At 49.8% G+C, this 24879-nt stretch overlaps 1 protein-coding gene across 1 annotated transcript in view; it reads right to left on the minus strand.

Annotated features, from left to right (window-relative positions):
• Positions 1-24879, minus strand: part of tex47 (testis expressed 47) — a 54259-nt gene that overhangs the window by 25924 nt on the left and 3456 nt on the right. The gene's annotated exons all lie outside the window — the stretch shown is intronic.

Raw genomic sequence — 24879 nt, forward strand, 5'->3', positions numbered from 1 at the left:
CCCAACTCGAAAATGCGTGAACTTTTTGCCGGACGTCCGGCTTCTTCCGAAATTCGATATTTTGTGCTGCTCGCGCATGTCCGACGCGAAATGGCGAAATAGCGCCCCCTACAAATTTTAAAAAGTCCCATAGACAATTTCGCTTACTTTGGCGTAGACCAACAAAATTCGGTACACATATGTACCATACCCAGATATACAAAAAAGCCTCTTAATGTCATGGTGAAATGTCAACAGGAAGTCGGCCATTTTGAATTGGTCGTTTTTGGCGCCAAATTAACTCGTCCGAAACGGTTCGCCCGACACGCTCCAAATTTGATAGACAACATCTTCAGACCTAGCTGAGTACAGCATGTGCTCCGTAGGTCAATACGTCAAAGGGCGTGGCTTCCAATGGGCGCCAAACATAGGCTCGATCGCCACCAACATTCGGTTGGCTGTCACGCCCACATGCTTTATCCTATCAACTTCAAACTTGAAGGAAATTATGGGGGTGAGTCACTGATTCGCCCGATATATCAATATCTCACTTTACTCAAAGCGCCCCCCGGTGGTAACAGGAAGTGACCATTTTTTACATTAAAATCTTTAACTCCTCCCACTAATTTCGCCCGATCTACTTCAAATTGCCTACAGGTTATCGAGATGCCATGCTGATCCAACCTTGTGCTCCATAGGTCTCTACGTCAAAGGGCGTGGCTTCTGCGGCCTTGCCAATTTTTGGCGACTTCATGTTTCCTCGCCATTTCACCTTCTAACAGCTCTAACGACCACATACTTCATCCTATCAGCTTCAAACTTGCTGAAGATGATGATGGCTCCACCCTGAACGTTCCACTGAATGGCACGCCCACTTTACTCAATGCGCCCCCCGGTGGTAACAGGAAGTGACCTGGTTTACACTTAACTTGTCCGATCGACTTCAAATTTTTCATATTTGATGAGCCACTGCCCCTAAACACACCTACCCACATCTGGGTTCATACAAATGCGCCCCCTGGTGGTAACAGGAAGTGACCTGTTTTACATTTACATTGTCCGATTAACTTCAAACCTGACATGTGTGATCCTGGTCAGCCCCTGATCACACCTACCCACATCTGGATTCATACAAATGCGCCCCCTGGTGGTAACAGGAAGTGACCTGTTTTACATTTACATTGTCCGATTCACATCAAACGTCAGGGGCTTGATCCCGGTCAGCTCCTGAACGCCGCTACCCGCTTCTGGCTTCGTAGCGCCATCTAGTGGACGAACCGCACGTTGCGTTTTTCCGCTCCCGCAGCGCTTTTTCGCCATTCTCGCCTCACGCCACGGCCCCCGCACGCCTCAGGCCCCCGCGGTCGCATGGGTCGAGCGAGGGCCGATCATCGCCGCTTGCGGCTTTAATTATTATTATTATTATTCTTTATTATTCTTGCGCTCTTAAAATGCCATTTTGACCCCTTTCCCAAAGGCGAAAATGCGTCTACTTTTGCATGGGCGTCCGGCCGGATCCGAAATTCGATATTTTTGAGTGGTCGCACACGGTCGACGCAAAATGGCGGAATAGCGCCCCCTACAAAGTCCAAAAATGCCCATAGGGAATTTTGCTAACTTTGTCCTACGCTCACAAAATTTGGTACACATATGTATTATACCCAAATATGCAAAAAAGCCTCTTGACCTCATGACCTCAACCCAACAGGAAGTCGGCCATTTTGGTTTTGATTTTTCCCGCCTAAAACGAACTCCTCCCACAGCGTTCGCCCGATCAAGTTGAAATTAGCTACACCACATCTCCAGACCTAGCTGAGCTTATCTTGTGCGCCGTGAGTCCGTAGGTCAAAGGGCGTGGCTGTCAGCGCTCAATTCACTTTGGCGTGCTCGCCATGTAATACGATTGGCTGTCACGCCCACATACTTGATCGTAGACGCTTCAAACTTGGTGCAAAAATCTATGGCGAGACCCTGAACGATCCGACATATTATTTGCCTACGTCGCTCATAGCGCCCCCCGGTGGTAACAGGAAGTGAACTAAAATTCATTAAAAATACATAGTTGACCCCATCAACTTCATTCCACTTCTAAAACATGCAGAACCAGTTGGTGAAGCTACATTATGAAGACTGTGAAGCTACGAGTAATGGCGTCCCTGTGGGGGCGTGGCTACCATTAATTCCTCGCCATGAAAATACGTTTGGCTTTTTGATGGCTTTAATGAACTCGTATCATCATGAAACTTTATACACAGGTCCAGGGTGGAGACCTCTTCCATCTGATAGGGGTGTCGCTCATGTGGCCCCCTAGTGGAAACCGGAAGTGCCATTTTTTGCATCAACATTGTCCGATTTCCACGAAACTTCACATGTGTGATGAGGGACTGACCCTGAACACACCTGCACACATCCCATTACTGCCCCCTAGTGGACGAACCTTTAACAGCTCATAACTCCCTCATGCTTTGTCCGATTTCCACGAAACTTCACATGTGTGATGAGGGACTGACCCTGAACACACTTGCACGCATCCCATTACTGCCCCCTGGTGGACGAACCATTAACTGCTCATAACTCCCTCATGCTTTGTCCGATTTCCACGAAACTTCACATGTGTGATGAGGGACTGACCCTGAACACACCTGCACGCATACCATTACTGCCCCCTTGTGGACGAACCTTTAACTGCTCATAACTCCCTCATGCTTTGTCCGATTCACTCCAAACTTCACATGAGTGATGAGGGGCGGCCCCTGAACGCACCAGACCACATACGGTGACTGCCCCCTGGTGGATGAACGAAACATTGCATTTTTGGCCTCCTTCCAGGTTTTTTCTCCATTTCTGCTCCGTGCCACGGCCCCGGCGTGCCTCAGGCCCCGCGGTGGCATGGGCGAGCGAGGGCCCGCCATCGCCGCTTGCGGCTTTAATTATTATTATTATTATTATTATTCCCCCTCTTTAAACCCCAATTTGACCCCTTTGCCAAGCCGAGAAACGGACGAAACTTGGGACACACGTCGGGACTTGCGAAAATTGACGTCTGATGCTATCGCCGTTTGTGGGCGGGGCAAATTGGCAGAACAGCGCCCCCTGGAACTTTTGACCCCCGGCCATAGGGATCAAAAATTTTTTTCTCGCAGGCTGCCCAAACTTGGTACACATATGTATCATACCCAGACATGAAAAAAATTTGTTTCGTGCGAAGCCCAAAAACCAACAGGAAGTCGGCCATTTTGGTTAGCATTTATTTTACGTAAAACGAACTCCTCCGAGGGATTACGCCCGATCGGCTCCAAATTGGGTTCAGAACATCGTCAGACCTAGCTGAGCTTATCTTGTGCTCCGCAGGTCTGTAGCTCAAAGGGGTTGGCCTCTGGCGTGCCCCGAAGTTTGGCGACTGTTTCGGTGCTCGCCATGTAAATACGAATGGCTCTCATGCCCACATACTTGATCGTAGACGCTTCAAACTTGGTGCAAAAATCTATGGAGAGACCCTGAACGATCCGACATATTATTTTCCGACGTCGCTCATAGCGCCCCCCGGTGGTAACAGGAAACGTACAAAAATTCGTTAAAAATACGTAGTTGGCCAAATCGACTTCGTTACACTTCTAGTACATGCAGACCCGGATGGTGAAGCTACATCATGAACGCTTTGACCCTACGAGCAACGGCGTCCGTGTGCCGCCGCGGCGACTGGCGATTTTTTGTCGTAAAATTACGTTTGCCAATTACACGCACATACTTCGTCGTAGCCACTTGAAATTCAAAGGACATGACGTTGGCTCCACCCTGAACGTTTTGATGTATCGACTTCCTGCCTGGCTCATAGCGCCCCCCGGTGGTAACAGGAAGTACGCAAAAATTCGTTAAAAATCCATACTTCACCCGATCAACTTCATTCCACTTCTAATACATGCAGAACCAGTTGCTGAAGCTACATTATGAACGCTGTGAAGATACGACGAACAGCGTCCGTGTGCCGCCGCGGCGACTGACGATTTTTTATCGTACAATTACGTTTGCCTTTTTCGCGGCTTTAACGAAGTCGTGTCCTCACGAAATTTCATCCACGGGTCAAGAATGGCGAGCTCTTTCAGCGGATAGAGTCATTTCCCATGGGCGTGGCTAAATGCCTCAATAGCGCCCCCTAGAAGTTTTTCCGAATTTCTCCATAGACAAATTTCGCTTACTTTGTCGTACACATACGAAACTCGACACACACGTGTATCATACCCAAACATACCAAAAATTGAATTGGAGCCACGCCCTAAACCCAACAGGAAGTCGGCCATTTTGGTTAGCATTTCTTTGACGCAAAACGAACTCCTCCGAGGGAGTTCGCCCGATTGACTTCAAATTGGGCACAGAACATCTCCAGACTGAGCTGATTACGGCTTGTGCTCCGCAGGTGTGTAGGTCAAAGGGCGTGGCTGCTAGCGCACGGCCAAGTTCCCGAATTCAGCTAAGAAGGTTTAAATGCTATCACGCCCACAGATTTGATCGCAGCAGCTTCAAACTTGGTGCACATGATGATGACGTGACCCTGAACGATCCGACATATTACTTTCCTACGTCACTCATAGCGCCCCCCGGTGGTAACAGGAAGTGCGCTAAAATTCATTAAAAATACATAGTTGCCCGCATCAACTTCATTCCACTTCTAAAACATGCCGAACAAGTTGGTGAAGGTATTTCGTGAACGCTATGACGCTACGGCTAATGGCCCCCTTGTGGCGGCGACAGGAATAGCGCTCAATCGTGAACTGCCACCTCCCACGGATTTTGCCCGATTGACTTCATATTCGCTACAGATCATCAGGAGACCGAGCTGGTCAAACACTATTAAAAGCTTTTCTCTACGTGAAACGGCGTGGCTGCTAGGGGGCGACAAAGTTGGTCAACTGCTCGTTTAGTCGCCATGCTATTACGTTTGCCTTCCACGCCCACATACTTGGTCGTAGTCACTTCAAAATTTCAGTACATGATCAGGGGCCAGCCCTCTACGCCTCCATTTGATCGTACGCTAGCTCGCTCAAGACGCCCCCTTGTGGACACAGGAAATGTCGCGTTTTGCATCGACATTGTCCGATCGGCTCGAAACTTCACATGTGTGATGAGGTCACGACCCCGTACGCAACGGCCCACATCCCGTTACCGCCCCCTGTTGGACGAACCGTAAACCTGCCGTAACTCCATCGTACGTCGTCCGATTTGCTCGAAACGTCACGTGTTCGACGAGGGGACCGCCCTCGACGCAGCCGCCCGCGTCCGGTTGCGCGCGGGGGTTTTCGAAGAGCGGCCCGGGGGTAGCGGGGACGCCGAGTGGCGTGGAGCGAGGGCCCGTCATAGCCGCTTGCGGCTTTAATTATTAGGGCCCGAGCGGCGACTGCAAGTCGCCCAGCGAAAGCCCTTTTGAAATCGCGCTGTTTATTAGGGCCCGAGCCTGTGTCAACGACCCAGGGAGGTCCCTATTGTTATTCGACATGCACATTAGTCAACGTGCCAGCCGACGAGTAACAACAAGTAAGCAAGCAAGTACTCAAGTACTGCATAGACCTGGCAGCAAAAACCCCAGATATTGTAATGTTTATTATTATTATTAGGGCCCGAGCCTGTGTCAACGACCCAGGGAGGTCCCTATTGTTATTCGACATGCACATTAGTCGACGTGCCAGCCGACGAGTAACAACAAGTAAGCAAGCAAGTACTCAAGTACTGCATAGACCTGGCAGCAAAAACCCCAGATATTGTAATGTTTCTTTTTATTATTATTATTATTATTATTATTCTTCCGACGATTCAATTGCCATTTTGACCCCTTTGCCAAGCCGAGAAACGAACGAAACTTTGTAGCCTCGTGGGGCTTCGCGAAAATTGATATATGATGCCAGCGTCGCATATGGGCGGGGCCAAATGGCTAAATAGCGCCCCCTACAATTTTCCCAAAAACCCATAGGGAAAAAAATGACGTTAACGAAAGCGGACCAAAATCGCCACACATGTTCATCAATGCGAGATGAACACAAAATCCTCCTATAGCGAAGCCCGAAACCCAACAGGAAGTCGGCCATTTTGCTTCAAAGTTTGTAAACGCAAAACGAACTCCTCCGAGGGGTTACGCCCGATCGGCTCCAAATTGGGTCCAGAACATCGCCAGACCTAGCTGAGCTTATCTTGTGCTCCGCAGGTCTGTAGCTCAAAGCGCTTGGCCTCTGGCGTGCCCCGAAGTTTGGCGACTGTTTCGGTGCTCGCCATGTAAATACGAACGGCTCTCATGCCCTCATACTTGATCGTAGACGCTTCAAACTTGGGGCAAAAATCTATGGCGAGACCCTGAACGATCCGACATATTATTTGCCGACGTCGCTCATAGCGCCCCCCGGTGGTAACAGGAAACGTACAAAAATTCGTTAAAAATACGTAGTTGACCAAATCGACTTCGTTACACTTCTAGTACATGCAGACCCGGATGGTGAAGCTACATCATGAACGCTTTGACCCTACGAGCAACGGCGTCCGTGTGCCGCCGCGGCGAAAGTGTATCATCCCAATTTAAATTTCGTTTGCCTTTCACGCGCACATACTTCGTCATAGCCACTTGAAATTCAAAGGACATGACGTTGGCTCCTCCCTGAACGTTTTGATGTATCGACTTCCTGCCTGGCTCATAGCGCCCCCCGGTGGTAACAGGAAGTACGCAAAAATTCATTAAAAATCCATACTTCACCCGATCAACTTCATTCCACTTCTAATACATGCAGAACCAGTTGCTGAAGCTACATTATGAACGCTGTGAAGATACGACGAACGGCGTCCGTGTGCCGCCGCGGCGACTGACGATTTTTTATCGTACAATTACGTTTGCCTTTTTCGTGGCTTTAACGAAGTCGTGTCCTCACGAAATTTCATACACAGGTCAAGAATGGCGAGCTCTTTCAGCGGATAGAGTCGTTTCCCATGGGCGTGGCTAAATGCCTCAATAGCGCCCCCTTGAAGTTTTTCTGAAATTCTCCATAGACAAATTTCGCTTACTTTGTCGTACACATACGAAACTTGACACACACGTGTATCATACCCAAACATACAAAAAATTGAATTGGAGCCACGCCCTAAACCCAACAGGAAGTCGGCCATTTTGGTTAGCATTTCTTTGACGCAAAACGAACTCCTCTGAGGGAGTTCGCCCGATTGACTTCAAATTGGGTAGAGAACATCTCCAGACTAAGGTGATTACGGCTTGTGCTCCGCAGGTGTGTAGGTCAAAGGGCGTGGCTGCTAGGGCACGGCCAAGTTCCACGAAGCAGCTAAGAAGTTTGCAATGCTATCACGCCCACAGATTTGATCGCAGCGGCTTCAAACTTGGTGCACATGATGATGGCGTGACCCTGAACGATCCGACATATTACTTTCATACGTCACTCATAGCGCCCCCCGGTGGTAACAGGAAGTGCGCTAAAATTCTTTAAAAATACATAGTTGCCCCCATCAACTTCATTCCACTTCTAAAACATGCCGAACAAGTTGGTGAAGGTATTTCGTGAACGCTATGACGCTACGGCTAATGGCCCCCTTGTGGCGGCGACAGGAATAGCGCTCCATCGTGAACTGCCACCTCCCACGGATTTTGCCCGATTGACTTCATATTCGCTACAGATCATCAGGAGACCGAGCTGGTCAAACACTATTAAAAGCTTTTCTCTACGTGAAACGGCGTGGCTGCTAGGGGGCGACAAAGTTGGTCAACTGCTCGTTTAGTCGCCATGCTATTACGTTTGCCTTCCACGCTCACATACTTGGTCGTAGTCACTTCAAAATTTCAGTACATGATCAGAGGCCCGCCCTCTACGCCTCCATTTGATCGTACGCTAGCTCGCTCAAGACGCCCCCTTGTGGACACAGGAAATGTCGTGTTTTGCATCGACATTGTCCGATCAGCTCGAAACTTCACATGTGTGATGAGGTCACGACCGCAAACACAACGGCCCACATCCCGTTACCGCCCCCTGGTGGACGAACCGTAAACCTGCCGTAACTCCATCGTACGTTGTCCGATTTTCTCGAAACTTCACGTGTTCGACGAGGGGACCGCCCTCGACGCAGCCGCCCACGTCCGGTTGCGCGCGGGGGTTTCGATGAGCGGCCCGGGGGTAGCGGGGACGCCGAGTGGCGTGGAGCGAGGGCCCGTCATAGCCGCTTGCGGCTTTAATTATTATTATTATTATTATTATTATTATTCCCCGCAAAGAATCGCAAAAACGACCCCTTTGCCATGCACGAAAACTCACCAAACTTTGTAGCCTCGTGGGGCTTCGCGAAAAATTTGATATTTTGGCAGCGTCGCATTTGGGCGGGGCCAAATGGCTAAATAGCGCCCCCTACAATTTTCCCAAAAACCCATAGGGAAAAAAATGACGTTAACGAAAGCGGACCAAAATCGCCACACATGTTCATCAATGCGAGATGAACGCAAAATCCTCCTATGGCGAAGCCCGAAACCCAACAGGAAGTCGGCCATTTTGCTTCAAAGTTTGTAAACGCAAAACGAACTCCTCCTAGGGGTTACGCCCGATCGGCTCCAAATTGGGTTCAGAACATCGTCAGACCTAGCTGAGCTTATCTTGTGCTCCGCAGGTCTGTAGCTCAAAGGGGTTGGCCTCTGGCGTACCCCGAAGTTTGGCGACTGTTTCGGTGCTCGCCATGTAAATACGAATGGCTCTCATGCCCACATACTTGATCGTAGACGCTTCAAACTTGGTGCAAAAATCTATGGCGAGACCCTGAACGATCCGACATATTATTTGCCGACGTCGCTCATAGCGCCCCCCGGTGGTAACAGGAAACGTACAAAAATTCGTTAAAAATACGTAGTTGACCAAATCGACTTCGTTACACTTCTAGTACATGCAGACCCGGATGGTGAAGCTACATCATGAACGCTTTGACCCTACGAGCAACGGCGTCCGTGTGCCGCCGCGGCGACTGCCGATTTTTTGTCGTAAAATTACGTTTCCCAATTACGCGCACATACTTCGTCGTAGCCACTTGAAATTCAAAGGACATGACGTTGGCTCCGCCCTGAACGTTTTGATATATCGACTTCCTGCCTGGCTCATAGCGCCCCCCGGTGGTAACAGGAAGTACGCAAAAATTCGTTAAAAATCCATACTTCACCCGATCAACTTCATTCCACTTCTAATACATGCAGAACCAGTTGCTGAAGCTACATTATGAACGCTGTGAAGCTACGACGAACGGCGTCCGTGTGCCGCCGCGGCGACTGACGATTTTTTATCGTACAATTACGTTTGCCTTTTTCGTGGCTTTAACGAAGTCGTGTCCTCACGAAATTTCATACACGGGTCAAGAATGGCGAGCTCTTTCAGGGGAAAGAGTCGTTTCCCATGGGCGTGGCTAAATGCCTCAATAGCGCCCCCTAGAAGTTTTTCCGAATTTCTCCATAGACAAATTTCGCTTACTTTGTCGTACACATACGAAACTCGACACACACGTGTATCATACCCAAACATACAAAAAATTGAATTGGAGCCACGCCCTAAACCTAACAGGAAGTCGGCCATTTTGGTTAGCATTTCTTTGACGCAAAACGAACTCCTCCGAGGGAGTTCGCCCGATTGACTTCAAATTGGGTACAGAACATCTCCAGACCAAGCTGATTACGGCTTGTGCTCCGCAGGTGTGTAGGTCAAAAGGGCGTGGCTGCTAGGGCACGGCCAAGTTGCCGAATTCAGCTAAGAAGTTTGCAATGCTATCACACCCACAGATTTGATCGCAGCAGCTTCAAACTTGGTGCACATGATGATGGCGTGACCCTGAACGATCCGACATATTATTTTCCTACGTCACTCATTGCGCCCCCCGGTGGTAACAGGAAGTGCGCTAAAATTCATTAAAAAATACATCGTTGACCCCATCAACTTCATTCCACTTCTAAAACATGCCGAACAAGTTGGTGAAGGTATTTCGTGAACGCTATGACGCTACGGCTAATGGCCCCCTTGTGGCGGCGACAGGAATAGCGCTCCACCGCGAACTGCCACCTCCCACGGATTTTGCCCGATTGACTTCATATTCGCTACAAGTCATCAGGAGACCGAGCTGGTCAAACACTATTAAAAGCTTTTCTCTACGTCAAACGGCGTGGCCGCTAGGGGGCGACAAAGTTGGTCAACTGCTCGTTTAGTCGCCATGCTATTACGTTTGCCTTCCACGCCCACATACTTGATCGTAGTCACTTCAAAATTTCAGTACATGATCAGGGGCCCGCCCTCTACGCCTCCATTTGATCGTACGCTAGCTCGCTCAATACGCCCCCTTGTGGACACAGGAAATGTCGCGTTTTGCATCGACATTGTCCGATCGGCTCGAAACTTCACGTGTGTGATGAGGTCACGACCCCGTACGCAACGGCCCACATCCCGTTACCGCCCCCTGGTGGACGAACCGTAAACCTGCCGTAACTCCATCGTACGTCGTCCGATTTGCTCGAAACTTCACGTGTTCGACGAGGGGACCGCCCTCGACGCGGCCGCCCGCGTCCGGTCGCGCGCGGGGGTTTTCGAAGAGCGGCCCGGGGGTAGCGGGGACTCCGAGTGGCGTGGAGCGAGGGCCCGTCATAGCCGCTTGCGGCTTTAATTATTATTATTATTATTCTTCCGACGATTCAATTGCCATTTTGACCCCTTTGCCAAGCCGAGAAACGAACGAAACTTTGTAGCCTCGTGGGGCTTCGCGAAAATTGATATATGATGCCAGCGTCGCATATGGGCGGGGCCAAATGGCTAAATAGCGCCCCCTACAATTTTCCCAAAAACCCATAGGGAAAAAAATGACGTTAACGAAAGCGGACCAAAATCGCCACACATGTTCATCAATGCGAGATGAACGCAAAATCCTCCTATAGCGAAGCCCGAAACCCAACAGGAAGTCGGCCATTTTGCTTCAAAGTTTGTAAACGCAAAACGAACTCCTCCGAGGGGTTACGCCCGATCGGCTCCAAATTGGGTTCAGAACATCGTCAGACCTAGCTGAGCTTATCTTGTACTCCGCAGGTCTGTAGCTCAAAGCGCTTGGCCTCTGGCGTGCCCCGAAGTTTGGCGACTGTTTCGGTGCTCGCCATGTAAATACGAATGGCTCTCATGCCCACATACTTGATCGTAGACGCTTCAAACTTGGTGCAAAAATCTATGGCGAGACCCTGAACGATCCGACATATTATTTGCCGACGTCGCTCATAGCGCCCCCCGGTGGTAACAGGAAACGTACAAAAATTCGTTAAAAATACGTAGTTGACCAAATCGACTTCGTTACACTTCTAGTACATGCAGACCCGGATGGTGAAGCTACATCATGAACGCTTTGACCCTACGAGCAACGGCGTCCGTGTGCCGCCGCGGCGACTGCCGATTTTTTGTCGTAAAATTACGTTTCCCGATTACGCGCACATACTTCGTCGTAGCCACTTGAAATTCAAAGGACATGACGTTGGCTCCGCCCTGAACGTTTTGATATATCGACTTCCTGCCTGGCTCATAGCGCCCCCCGGTGGTAACAGGAAGTACGCAAAAATTCGTTAAAAATCCATACTTCACCCGATCAACTTCATTCCACTTCTAATACATGCAGAACCAGTTGCTGAAGCTACATTATGAACGCTGTGAAGCTACGACGAACGGCGTCCGTGTGCCGCCGCGGCGACTGACGATTTTTTATCGTACAATTACGTTTGCCTTTTTCGTGGCTTTAACGAAGTCGTGTCCTCACGAAATTTCATACACAGGTCAAGAATGGCGAGCTCTTTCAGCGGATAGAGTCGTTTCCCATGGGCGTGGCTAAATGCCTCAATAGCGCCCCCTTGAAGTTTTTCTGAAATTCTCCATAGACAAATTTCGCTTACTTTGTCGTACACATACGAAACTCGACACACACGTGTATCATACCCAAACATACAAAAAATTTAATTGGAGCCACGCCCTAAACCCAACAGGAAGTCGGCCATTTTGGTTAGCATTTCTTTGACGCAAAACGAACTCCTCCGAGGGAGTTCGCCCGATTGACTTCAAATTGGGCACGGAACATCTCCAGACTGAGCTGATTACGGCTTGTACTCCGCAGGTGTGTAGGTCAAAGGGCGTGGCTACTAGGGCACGGCCAAGTTCCCGAATTCAGCTAAAAAGGTTTAAATGCTATCACGCCCACAGATTTGATCGCAGCAGCTTCAAACTTGGTGCACATGGTGATGGCGTGACCCTGAACGATCCGACATATTATTTTCCTAGGTCACTCATAGCGCCCCCCGGTGGTAACAGGAAGTGCGCTAAAATTAATTAAAAATACATAGTTGCCCCCATCAACTTCATTCCACTTCTAAAACATGCCGAACAAGTTGGTGAAGGTATTTCGTGAACGCTATGACGCTACGGCTAATGGCCCCCTTGTGGCGGCGACAGGAATAGCGCTCCATCGTGAACTGCCACCTCCCACGGATTTTGCCCGATTGACTTCATATTCGCTACAGATCATCAGGAGACCGAGCTGGTCAAACACTATTAAAAGCTTTTCTCTACGTGAAACGGCGTGGCTGCTAGGGGGCGACAAAGTTGGCCAACTGCTCGTTTAGTCGCCATGCTATTACGTTTGCCTTCCACGCCCACATACTTGGTCGTAGTCACTTCAAAATTTCAGTACATGATCAGGGGCCCGCCCTCTACGCCTCCATTTGATCGTACGCTAGCTCGCTCAATACGCCCCCTTGTGGACACAGGAAATGTCGAGTTTTGCATCGACATCGTCCGATCGGCTCGAAACTTCACATGTGTGATGAGGTCACGACCCCGAACGCAACGGCCCACATCCCGTTACCGCCCCCTGGTGGACGAACCGTAAACCTGCCGTAACTCCATCGTACGTTGTCCGATTTGCTCGAAACGTCACGTGTTCGACGAGGGAACCGCCCTCGACGCGGCCACCCACCTCCGGTTGCGCGCGGGGGTTTTCGAAGAGCGGCCCGGGGGTAGCGGGGACGCCGAGTGGCGTGGAGCGAGGGCCCGTCATAGCCGCTTGCGGCTTTAATTAGGGCCCGAGCCTGTGTCAACGACCCAGGGAGGTCCCTATTGTTATTCGACATGCACATTAGTCAACGTGCCAGCCGACGAGTAACAACAAGTAACCAACCAAGTAATCAAGTACTCCACTGACCTGGCGCAAAATTCCCCGAAATGCAAATGTTTATTATTATTCTTATTATTCTCCCGAACATATAATCGCTAATTTGACCCCCTTAACATGCACGAAAACTCACCAAACTTTGTAGCATCGTGGGGCTTCGCGAAAAATTTGATAATTTGCCAGCGTCGTATTTGGGCGGGGCCAAATGGCTAAATAGCGCCCCCTACAATTTTGCCAAAAACCCATAGGGAAAAAAATGACATTAATGAAAGCGGACCAAAATCGCCACACTTATTTATCAATGGAAGATGAACAAAAAATTGCCTTATAGCGAAGCCCGAAACCCAACAGGAAGTCGGCCATTTTGCTTCAAAATTTGTAAACGCAAAACGAACTCCTCCGAGGGATTACGCCCGATCGGCTCCAAATTGGGTTCAGAACATCGTCAGACCTAGCTGAGCTTATCTTGTGCTCCGCAGGTCTGTAGCTCAAAGGGGTTGGCCTCTGGCGTGCCCCGAAGTTTGGCGACTGTTTCGGTGCTCGCCATGTAAATACGAACGGCTCTCATGCCCACATACTTGATCGTAGACGCTTCAAACTTGGTGCAAAAATCTATGGCGAGACCCTGAACGATCCGACATATTATTTGCCGACGTCGCTCATAGCGCCCCCCGGTGGTAACAGGAAACGTACAAAAATTCGTTAAAAATACGTAGTTGACCAAATCGACTTCGTTACACTGCTAGTACATGCAGACCCGGATGGTGAAGCTACATCATGAACGCTTTGACCCTACGAGCAACGGCGTCCGTGTGCCGCCGCGGCGACTGACGATTTTTTGTCGTAAAATTACGTTTCCCAATTACGCGCACATACTTCGTCGTAGCCACTTGAAATTCAAAGGACATGACGTTGGCTCCGCCCTGAACGTTTTGATGTATCGACTTCCTGCCTGGCTCATAGCGCCCCCCGGTGGTAACAGGAAGTACGCAAAAATTCGTTAAAAATCCATACTTCACCCGATCAACTTCATTCCACTTCTAATACATGCAGAACCAGTGGCTGAAGCTACATTATGAACGCTGTGAAGATACGACGAACGGCGTCCGTGTGCCGCCGCGGCGACTGACGATTTTTTATCGTACAATTACGTTTGCCTTTTTCGTGGCTTTAACGAAGTCGTGTCCTCACGAAATTTCATACACAGGTCAAGAATGGCGAGCTCTTTCAGCGGATAGAGTCGTTTCCCATGGGCGTGGCTAAATGCCTCAATAGCGCCCCCTTGAAGTTTTTCCGAAATTCTCCATAGACAAATTTCGCTTACTTTGCCGTACACATACGAAACTCGATACACACGTGTATCATAACCAAACATACAAAAAATTGAATTGGAGCCACGCCCTAAACCCAAAAGGAAGTCGGCCATTTTGGTTAGCATTTCTTTGACGCAAAACGAACTCCTCCGAGGGAGTTCGCCCGATTCACTTCAAATTGGGTAGAGAACATCTCCAGACTGAGCTGATTACGGCTTGTGCTCCGCAGGTGTGTAGGTCAAAGGGCGTGGCTACTAGGGCACGGCCAAGTTCCCGAATTCAGCTAAAAAGGTTTAAATGCTAGCACGCCCACAGATTTGATCGCAGCGGCTTCAAACTTGGTGCACATGATGATGGCGTGACCCTGAACGATCCGACATATTATTTTCCTACGTCACTCATAGCGCCCCCCGGTGGTAACAGGAAGTGCGCTAAAATTCATTAAAAATACATAGTTGCCCCCATCAACTTCATTCCACTTCTAAAACATGCCGAACAAGTTGGTGAAGGTATTTCGTGAACGCTATGACGCTACGGCTAATGGCCCCCTTGTGGCGGCGACAGGAATAGCGCTCCATCGTGAACTGCCACCTCCCACGGATTTTGCCCGATTGACTTCATATTCGCTACAGATCATCAGGAGACCGAGCTGGTCAAACACTATTAAAAGCTTTTCTCTACGTGAAACGGCGTGGCTGCTAGGGGGCGACAAAGTTGGTCAACTGCTCGTTTAGTCGCCATGCTATTACGTTTGCCTTCCACGCCCACATACTTGGTCGTAGTCACTTCAAAATTTCAGTACATGATCAGAGGCCCGCCCTCTACACCTCCATTTGATCGTACGCTAGCTCGCTCAAGACGCCCCCTTGTGGACACAGGAAATGTCGCGTTTTGCATCGACATTGTCCGATCGGCTCGAAACTTCACATGTGTGATGAGGTCACGACCCCGTACGCAACGGCCCACATCCCGTTACCGCCCCCTGGTGGACGAACCGTAAACCTGCCGTAACTCCATCGTACGTTGTCCGTTTTGCTCGAAACGTCACCTGTTCGACGAGGGGACCGCCCTCGACGCAGCCGCCCACGTCCGGTTGCGCGCGGGGGTTATCGAAGAGCGGCCCGGGGGTAGCGGGGACGCCGAGTGGCGTGGAGCGAGGGCCCGTCATAGCCGCTTGCGGCTTTAATTATTATTATTATTCCCCCTCTTTAAACCCCAATTTGACCCCTTTGCCAAGCCGAGAAACGGACGAAACTTGGGACACACGTCGGGACTTGCGAAAATTGACGTCTGATGCTATCGCCGTTTGTGGGCGGGGCAAATTGGCACAACAGCGCCCCCTGGAACTTTTGACCCCCGGCCATAGGGATCAAAATTTTTTTTCTCGCAGGCTGCCCAAACTTGGTACACATATGTATCATACCCAGACATGAAAAAAATTTGTTTCGTGCGAAGCCCAAAAACCAACAGGAAGTCGGCCATTTTGGTTAGCATTTATTTTACGCAAAACGAACTCCTCCGAGGGGTTACGCCCGATCGGCTCCAAATTGGGTTCAGAACATCGTCAGACCTAGCTGAGCTTATCTTGTGCTCCGCAGGTCTGTAGCTCAAAGGGGTTGGCCTCTGGCGTGCCCCGAAGTTTGGCGACTGTTTCGGTGCTCGCCATGTAAATACGAATGGCTCTCATGCCCACATACTTGATCGTAGACGCTTCAAACTTGGTGCAAAAATCTATGGCGAGAACCTGAACGATCCGACATATTATTTGCCGATGTCGCTCATAGCGCCCCCCGGTGGTAACAGGAAACGTACAAAAATTCGTTAAAAATACGTAGTTGGCCAAATCGACTTCGTTACACTTCTAGTACATGCAGGCCCGGATGGTGAAGCTACATCATGAACGCTTTGACCCTACGAGCAACGGCGTCCGTGTGCCGCCGCGGCGACTGACGATTTTTTGTCGTAAAATTACGTTTCCCAATTACGTGCACATACTTCGTCGTAGCCACTTGAAATTCAAAGGACATGACGTTGGCTCCGCCCTGAACGTTTTGATGTATCGACTTCCTGCCTGGCTCATAGCGCCCCCCGGTGGTAACAGGAAGTACGCAAAAATTCGTTAAAAATCCATACTTCACCCGATCAACTTCATTCCACTTCTAATACATGCAGAACCAGTTGCTGAAGCTACATTATGAACGCTGTGAAGATACGACGAACGGCGTCCGTGTGCCGCCGCGGCGACTGACGATTTTTTATCGTACAATTACGTTTGCCTTTTTCGCGGCTTTAACGAAGTCGTGTCCTCACGAAATTTCATACACGGGTCAAGAATGGCGAGCTCTTTCAGCGGATAGAGTCGTTTCCCATGGGCGTGGCTAAATGCCTCAATAGCGCCCCCTTGAAGTTTTTCCGAAATTCTCCATAGACAAATTTCGCTTACTTTGTCGTACACATACGAAACTCGACACACACCTGTATCATACTCAAACATACCAAAAATTGAATTGGAGCCACGCCCTAAACCCAACAGGAAGTCGGCCATTTTGGTTAGCATTTCTTTGACGCAAAACGAACTCCTCCGAGGGAGTTCGCCCGATTGACTTCAAATTGGGCACGGAACATCTCCAGACTGAGCTGATTACGGCTTGTGCTCCGCAGGTGTGTAGGTCAAAGGGCGTGGCTGCTAGCGCACGGCCAAGTTCCCGAATTCAGCTAAAAAGGTTTAAATGCTATCACGCCCACAGATTTGATCGCAGCAGCTTCAAACTTGTTGCACATGATGATGGCGTGACCCTGAACGATCCGACATATTATTTTCCTACGTCACTCATAGCGCCCCCCGGTGGTAACAGGAAGTGCGCTAAAATTCATTAAAAATACATAGTTGCCCCCATCAACTTCATTCCACTTCTAAAACATGCCGAACAAGTTGGTGAAGGTATTTCGTGAACGCTATGACGCTACGGCTAATGGCCCCCTTGTGGCGGCGACAGGAATAGCGCTCCATCGTGAACTGCCACCTCCCACGGATTTTGCCCGATTGACTTCATATTCGCTACAGATCATCAGGAGACCGAGCTGGTCAAACACTATTAAAAGCTTTTCTCTACGTCAAACGGCGTGGCTGCTAGGGGGCGACAAAGTTGGTCAACTGCTCGTTTAGTCGCCATGCTATTACGTTTGCCTTCCACGCCCACATACTTGGTCGTAGTCACTTCAAAATTTCAGTACATGATCAGGGGCCCGCCCTCTACGCCTCCATTTGATCGTACACTAGCTCGCTCAAGACGCCCCCTTGTGGACACAGGAAATGTCGCGTTTTGCATCGACATTGTCCGATCGGCTCGAAACTTCACATGTGTGATGAGGTCACGACCCCGAACACAACGGCCCACATCCCGTTACCGCCCCCTGGTGGACGAACCGTAAACCTGCCGTAACTCCATCGTACGTTGTCCGATTTGCTCGAAACGTCACGTGTTCGACGAGGGGACCGCCCTCGACGCGGCCGCCCACGTCCGGTTGCGCGCGGGGGTTTTCGAAGAGCGGCCCGGGGGTAGCGGGGACGCCGAGTGGCGTGGAGCGAGGGCCCGTCATAGCCGCTTGCGGCTTTAATTATTATTATTATTATTATTATTCCGCGAGTTCGAACAAGATTTCGACCCCTTTCCCAAGCCGAGAAACGGATGAAATTTTACACGCAGGGGGGGAAGCCAAAAAATTGCGATTCTATGGTGGTCTCGCATGTGGGCGTGGCCAAATGGCACCACAGCGCCCCCTAGACCGCGCATAGGAAATGGCAGTCTGCGACACCGATTTGTCCGAAACTTGGTAAACATATTCATCAACCCAAGATCTTCAAAAAATCTCATTACGGACATACCCGACAACCAACAGGAAGTCGGCCATTTTGCTTCAAAGTTTGTAAACGCAAAACGAACTCCTCCTAGGGATTACGCCCGATCGGCTCCAAATTGGGTTCAGAACATCGTCAGACCTAGCTGAGCTTATCTTGTGCTCCGCAGGTCTGTAGCTCAAAGGGGTTGGCCTCTGGCGTGCCCCGAAGTTTGGCGACTGTTTCGGTGCTCGCCATGTAAATACGAACGGCTCTCATGCCCACATACTTGATCGTAGACGCTTCAAACTTGGTGCAAAAATCTATGGCGAGACCCTGAACGATCCGACATATTATTTGCCGACGTCGCTCATAGCGCCCCCCGGTGGTAACAGGAAACGTACAAAAATTCGTTAAAAATACGTAGTTGACCAAATCGACTTCGTTACACTTCTAGTACATGCAGACCCGGATGGTGAAGCTACATCATGAACGCTTTGACTCTACGAGCAACGGCGTCCGTGTGCCGCCGCGGCGAATGTGTATCATCCCAATTTAAATTTCGTTTGCCAATTACGCGCACATACTTCGTCGTAGCCACTTGAAATTCAAAGGACATGACGTTGGCTCCTCCCTGAACATTTTGATGTATCGACTTCCTGCCTGGCTCATAGCGCCCCCCGGTGGTAACAGGAAGTACGCAAAAATTCGTTAAAAATCCATACTTCACCCGATCGACTTCATTCCACTTCTAATACATGCAGAACCAGTTGCTGAAGCTACATTATGAACGCTGTGAAGATACGACGAACGGCGTCCGTGTGCCGCTGCGGCGACTGATGATTTTTTATCGTACAATTACGTTTGCCTTTTTCGTGGCTTTAACGAAGTCGTGTCCTCACGAAATTTCATACACAGGTCAAGAATGGCGAGCTCTTTCAGCGGATAGAGTCGTTTCCCATGGGCGTGGCTAAATGCCTCAATAGCGCCCCCTTGAAGTTTTTCCGAAATTCTCCATAGACAAATTTCGCTTACTTTGTCGTACACATACGAAACACGACACACGCGTGTATCATACCCAAACATACAAAAAATTGAATTGGAGCCACGCCCTAAACCCAACAGGAAGTCGGCCATTTTGGTTAGCATTTCTTTGACGCAAAACGAACTCCTCCGAGGGAGTTCGCCCGATTCACTTCAAATTGGGCACGGAACATCTCCAGACTAAGCTGATTACGGCTTGTGCTCCGCAGGTGTGTAGGTCAAAGGGCGTGGCTGCTAGGGCACGGCCAAGTTCCCGAATTCAGCTAAATAGGTTTAAATGCTATCACGCCCACAGATTTGATCGCAGCGGCTTCAAACTTGGTGCACATGATGAGGGCGTGACCCTGAACGATCCGACATATTATTTTCCTACGTCACTCATAGCGCCCCCCGGTGGTAACAGGAAGTGCGCTAAAATTCATTAAAAATACATAGTTGACCCCATCAACTTCATTCCACTTCTAAAACATGCCGAACAAGTTGGTGAAGGTATTTCGTGAACGCTATGACGCTACGGCTAATGGCCCCCTTGTGGCGGCGACAGGAATAGCGCTCCATCGTGAACTGCCACCTCCCACGGATTTTGCCCGATTGACTTCATATTCGCTACAGATCATCAGGAGACCGAGCTGGTCAAACACTATTAAAAGCTTTTCTCTACGTCAAACGGCGTGGCTGCTAGGGGGCGACAAATTTGGTCAACTGCTCGTTTAGTCGCCATGCTATTACGTTTGTCTTCCACGCCCACATACTTGGTCGTAGTCACTTCAAAATTTCAGTACATGATCAGGGGCCCGCCCTCTACGCCTCCATTTGATCGTACGCTAGCTCGCTCAATACGCCCCCTTGTGGACACAGGAAAAGTCGCGTTTTGCATCGACATTGTCCGATCGGCTCGAAACTTCACATGTGTGATGAGGTCACGACCCCGTACGCAACGGCCCACATCCCGTTACCGCCCCCTGGTGGACGAACCGTAAACCTGCCGTAACTCCATCGTACGTCGTCCGTTTTGCTCGAAACGTCACGTGTTCGACGAGGGGACCGCCCCCGACGCAGCCGCCCACGTCCGGTTGCGCGCGGGGGTTTTCGAAGAGCGGCCCGGGGGTAGCGGGGACGCCAAGTGGCGTGGAGCGAGGGCCCGTCATAGCCGCTTGCGGCTTTAATTATTATTATTATTCTTTATTATTCTTGCGCTCTTAAAATGCCATTTTGACCCCTTTCCCAAAGGCGAAAATGCGTGTACTTTTGCATGGGCGTCCGGCCGGATCCGAAATTCGATATTTTTGAGTTGTCGCACATGGTCGACGCAAAATGGCGGAATAGCGCCCCCTACAAAGTCCAAAAATGCCCATAGGGAATTTTGCTAACTTTGTCCTACACTCACAAAATTTGGTACACATATGTATTATACCCAGATATGCAAAAAAGCCTCTTGACCTCATGACCTCAACCCAACAGGAAGTCGGCCATTTTGGTTTTGATTTTTCCCGCCTAAAACGAACTCCTCCCACAGCGTTCGCCCGATCAAGTTGAAATTAGGTACACCACATCTCCAGACCTAGCTGAGCTTATCTTGTGCGCCGTGAGTCCGTAGGTCAAAGGGCGTGGCTGCCAGCGCTCAATTCACTTTGGCGTGCTCGCCATGTAATACGATTGGCTCTCACGCCCACATACTTGATCGTAGACGCTTCAAACTTGGTGCAAAAATCTATGGCGAGACCCTGAACGATCCGACATATTATTTGCCTACGTCGCTCATAGCGCCCCCCGGTGGTAACAGGAAGTGAACTAAAATTCATTAAAAATACATAGTTGACCCCATCAACTTCATTCCACTTCTAAAACATGCAGAACCAGTTGGTGAAGCTACATTATGAAGACTGTGAAGCTACGAGTAATGGCGTCCCTGTGGGGGCGTGGCTACCATCAATTCCTCGCCATGAAAATACGTTTGGCTTTTTGATGGCTTTAATGAACTCGTATCATCATGAAATTTGATAGACAGGTCCAGGGTGGAGACCTCTTCCATCTGATAGGTTTGTCGCTCATGTGGCCCCCTAGTGGAAACCGGAAGTGCCATTTTTTGCATCAACATTGTCCGATTTCCACGAAACTTCACATGTGTGATGAGGGGCTGACCCTGAACACACCTGCACGCATCCCATTACTGCCCCCTAGTGGACGGACCTTTAACTGCTCATAACTCCCTCATGCTTTGTCCGATTTCCACGAAACTTCACATGTGTGATGAGGGGCTGACCCTGAACACACCTGCATGCATCCCATTACTGCCCCCTAGTGGACAAACCTTTAACTGCTCATAACTCCCTCATGCTTTGTCCGATTTCCACGAAACTTCACATGTGTGATGAGGGACTGACCCTGAACACACCTGCACGCATCTCATTACTGCCCCCTAGTGGACGAACCTTTAACTGCTGATAACTCCCTCATGCTTTGTCCGATTCACCCCAAACTTCACACGAGTGATGAGGGGCGGCCCCTGAACGCACCACACCACATGCGGTGACTGCCCCCTGGTGGATGAACGAAACATTGCGTTTTTGGCCTCCTTCCAGGTTTTTTCTCCATTTCTGCTCCGCGCCACGGCCCCGGCGTGCCTCAGGCCCCGCGGTGGCATGGGCGAGCGAGGGCCCGCCATCGCCGCTTGCGGCTTTAATTATTATTATTATTTTTCCGCCTCCGAAATCGCCAATTTCGCCCCTTTAACATGCTCAAATTCGAATGAAATTTTGCACGCGCATCCAGTCTTGCGAAAAATTTGATATTTTGGCATTGCCGTTTGTGGGCGGGGCCAAATGGTGAAACAGCGCCCCCTAGAACTTTGGACCCCTTGCCATAGGGATCAAATTTTTTTTTGCCGCAGGTTGACGAAACTTGGTACACATATGTATCATACCCAGACATGAAAAAAATTTGCTTCGGGCGAAGCCCAAAAACCAACAGGAAGTCGGCCATTTTGGTTAGCTTTTTTTTTACGCAAAACGAACTCCTCCTAGGGATTACGCCCGATCGGCTCCAAATTGGGTTCAGAACATCGTCAGACCTAGCTGAGCTTATCTTGTGCTCCGCAGGTCTGTAGCTCAAAGGGGTTGGCCTCTGGCGTGCCCCGAAGTTTGGCGACTGTTTCGGTGCTCGCCATGTAAATACGAATGGCTCTCATGCCCACATACTTGATCGTAGACGCTTCAAACTTGGTGCAAAAATCTATGGCGAGACCCTGAACGATCCGACATATTATTTGCCGACGTCGCTCATAGCGCCCCCCGGTGGTCACAGGAAACGTACAAAAATTCGTTAAAAATACGTAGTTGACCAAATCGACTTCGTTACACTTCTAGTACATGCAGACCCGGATGGTGAAGCTACATCATGAACGCTTTGACCCTACGAGCAACGGCGTCCGTGTGCCGCCGCGGCGAATGTGTATCATCCCAATTTAAATTTCGTTTGCCTTTCACGTGCACATACTTCGTCGTAGCCACTTGAAATTCAAAGGACATGACGATGGCTCCTCCCTGAACGTTTTGATGTATCGACTTCCTGCCTGGCTCATAGCGCCCCCCGGTGGTAACAGGAAGTACGCAAAAATTCATTAAAAATCCATACTTCACCCGATCAACTTCATTCCACTTCTAATACATGCAGAACCAGTTGCTGAAGCTACATTATGAACGCTGTGAAGATACGACGAACGGCGTCCGTGTGCCGCCGCGGCGACTGACGATTTTTTATCGTACAATTACGTTTGCCTTTTTCGTGGCTTTAACGAAGTCGTGTCCTCACGAAATTTCATACACAGGTCAAGAATGGCGAGCTCTTTCATCGGATAGAGGCGTTTCCCATGGGCGTGGCTAAATGCCTCAATAGCGCCCCCTTGAAGTTTTTCCGAAATTCTCCATAGACAAATTTCGCTTACTTTGTCGTACACATACGAAACTCGACACACACGTGTATCATACCCAAACATACCAAAAATTGAATTGGAGCCACGCCCTAAACCCAACAGGAAGTCGGCCATTTTGGTTAGCATTTCTTGGACGCAAAACGAACTCCTCCGAGGGAGTTCGCCCGATTGACTTCAAATTGGGCACGGAACATCTCCAGACTGAGCTGATTACGGCTTGTGCTCCGCAGGTGTGTAGGTCAAAAGGGCGTGGCTGCTAGGGCACGGCCAAGTTGCCGAATTCAGCTAAGAAGTTTGCAATGCTAGCACGCCCACAGATTTGATCGCAGCAGCTTCAAACTTGGTGCACATGATGAGGGCGTGACCCTGAACGATCCGACATATTATTTTCCTACGTCACTCATAGCGCCCCCCGGTGGTAACAGGAAGTGCGCTAAAATTAATGAAAAATACATCGTTGACCCCATCAACTTCATTCCACTTCTAAAACATGCCGAACAAGTTGATGAAGGTATTTCGTGAACGCTATGACGCTACGGCAAATGGTCCCCTTGTGGCGGCGACAGGAATAGCGCTCCATCGTGAACTGCCACCTCCCACGGATTTTGCCCGATTGACTTCATATTCGCTACAGATCATCAGGAGACCGAGCTGGTCAAACACTATTAAAAGCTTTTCTCTACGTCAAACGGCGTGGCTGCTAGGGGGCGACAAAGTTGGTCAACTGCTCGTTTAGTCGCCATGCTATTACGTTTGCCTTCCACGCCCACATACTTGGTCGTAGTCACTTCAAAATTTCAGTACATGATCAGGGGCCCGCCCTCTACGCCTCCATTTGATCGTACGCTAGCTCGCTCAAGACGCCCCCTTGTGGACACAGGAAATGTCGCGTTTTGCATCGACATTGTCCGATCGGCTCGAAACTTCACATGTGTGATGAGGTCACGACCCCGTACGCAACGGCCCACATCCCGTTACCGCCCCCTGGTGGACGAACCGTAAACCTGCCGTAACTCCATCGTACGTTGTCCGATTTGCTCGAAACTTCACGTGTTCGACGAGGGGACCGCCCTCGACGCAGCCGCCCGCGTCGGGTTGCGCGCGGGGGTTTCGAAGAGCGGCCCGGGGGTAGCGGGGACGCCGAGTGGCGTGGAGCGAGGGCCCGTCATAGCCGCTTGCGGCTTTAATTTGTCTTGTGTTCTTATTTCCTTTGTTAAATGCTGCTGTCATGAACGAATTTCCCTTCGGGGATGAAATAAAGTATAATCTAATCTAATCTAATCTAATCTAATCTAATCTACAGAGGCTAATGGGATTTCTTGGTTTCCCTCATCAAAACTCATCAAATACACAATCCAACAACTCCAAAACGCTCTGGTGGACAAGTTGGGAGCTGCACATTCACCACGCTATGAGATAATAACGGAGCGTTATGAGATGGAGTTGTTTTACACCAAGAAATCACATGAGCCTCCGTAGCGTAGCTCTGAGCAGCTCACGGCTCTGCTCCGCCGTTTTAGAAATAGCTTGCACCGTCAATTAAAGGTAACAAACCTACTGCTAAGACTATAGGGATTATGGCA

This window comes from Trachurus japonicus, chromosome 19, assembly GCF_045865225.1.
Source record: "Trachurus japonicus isolate A0001 chromosome 19, Traja_1.0".
Lineage (NCBI taxonomy): Eukaryota > Metazoa > Chordata > Actinopteri > Carangiformes > Carangidae > Trachurus > Trachurus japonicus.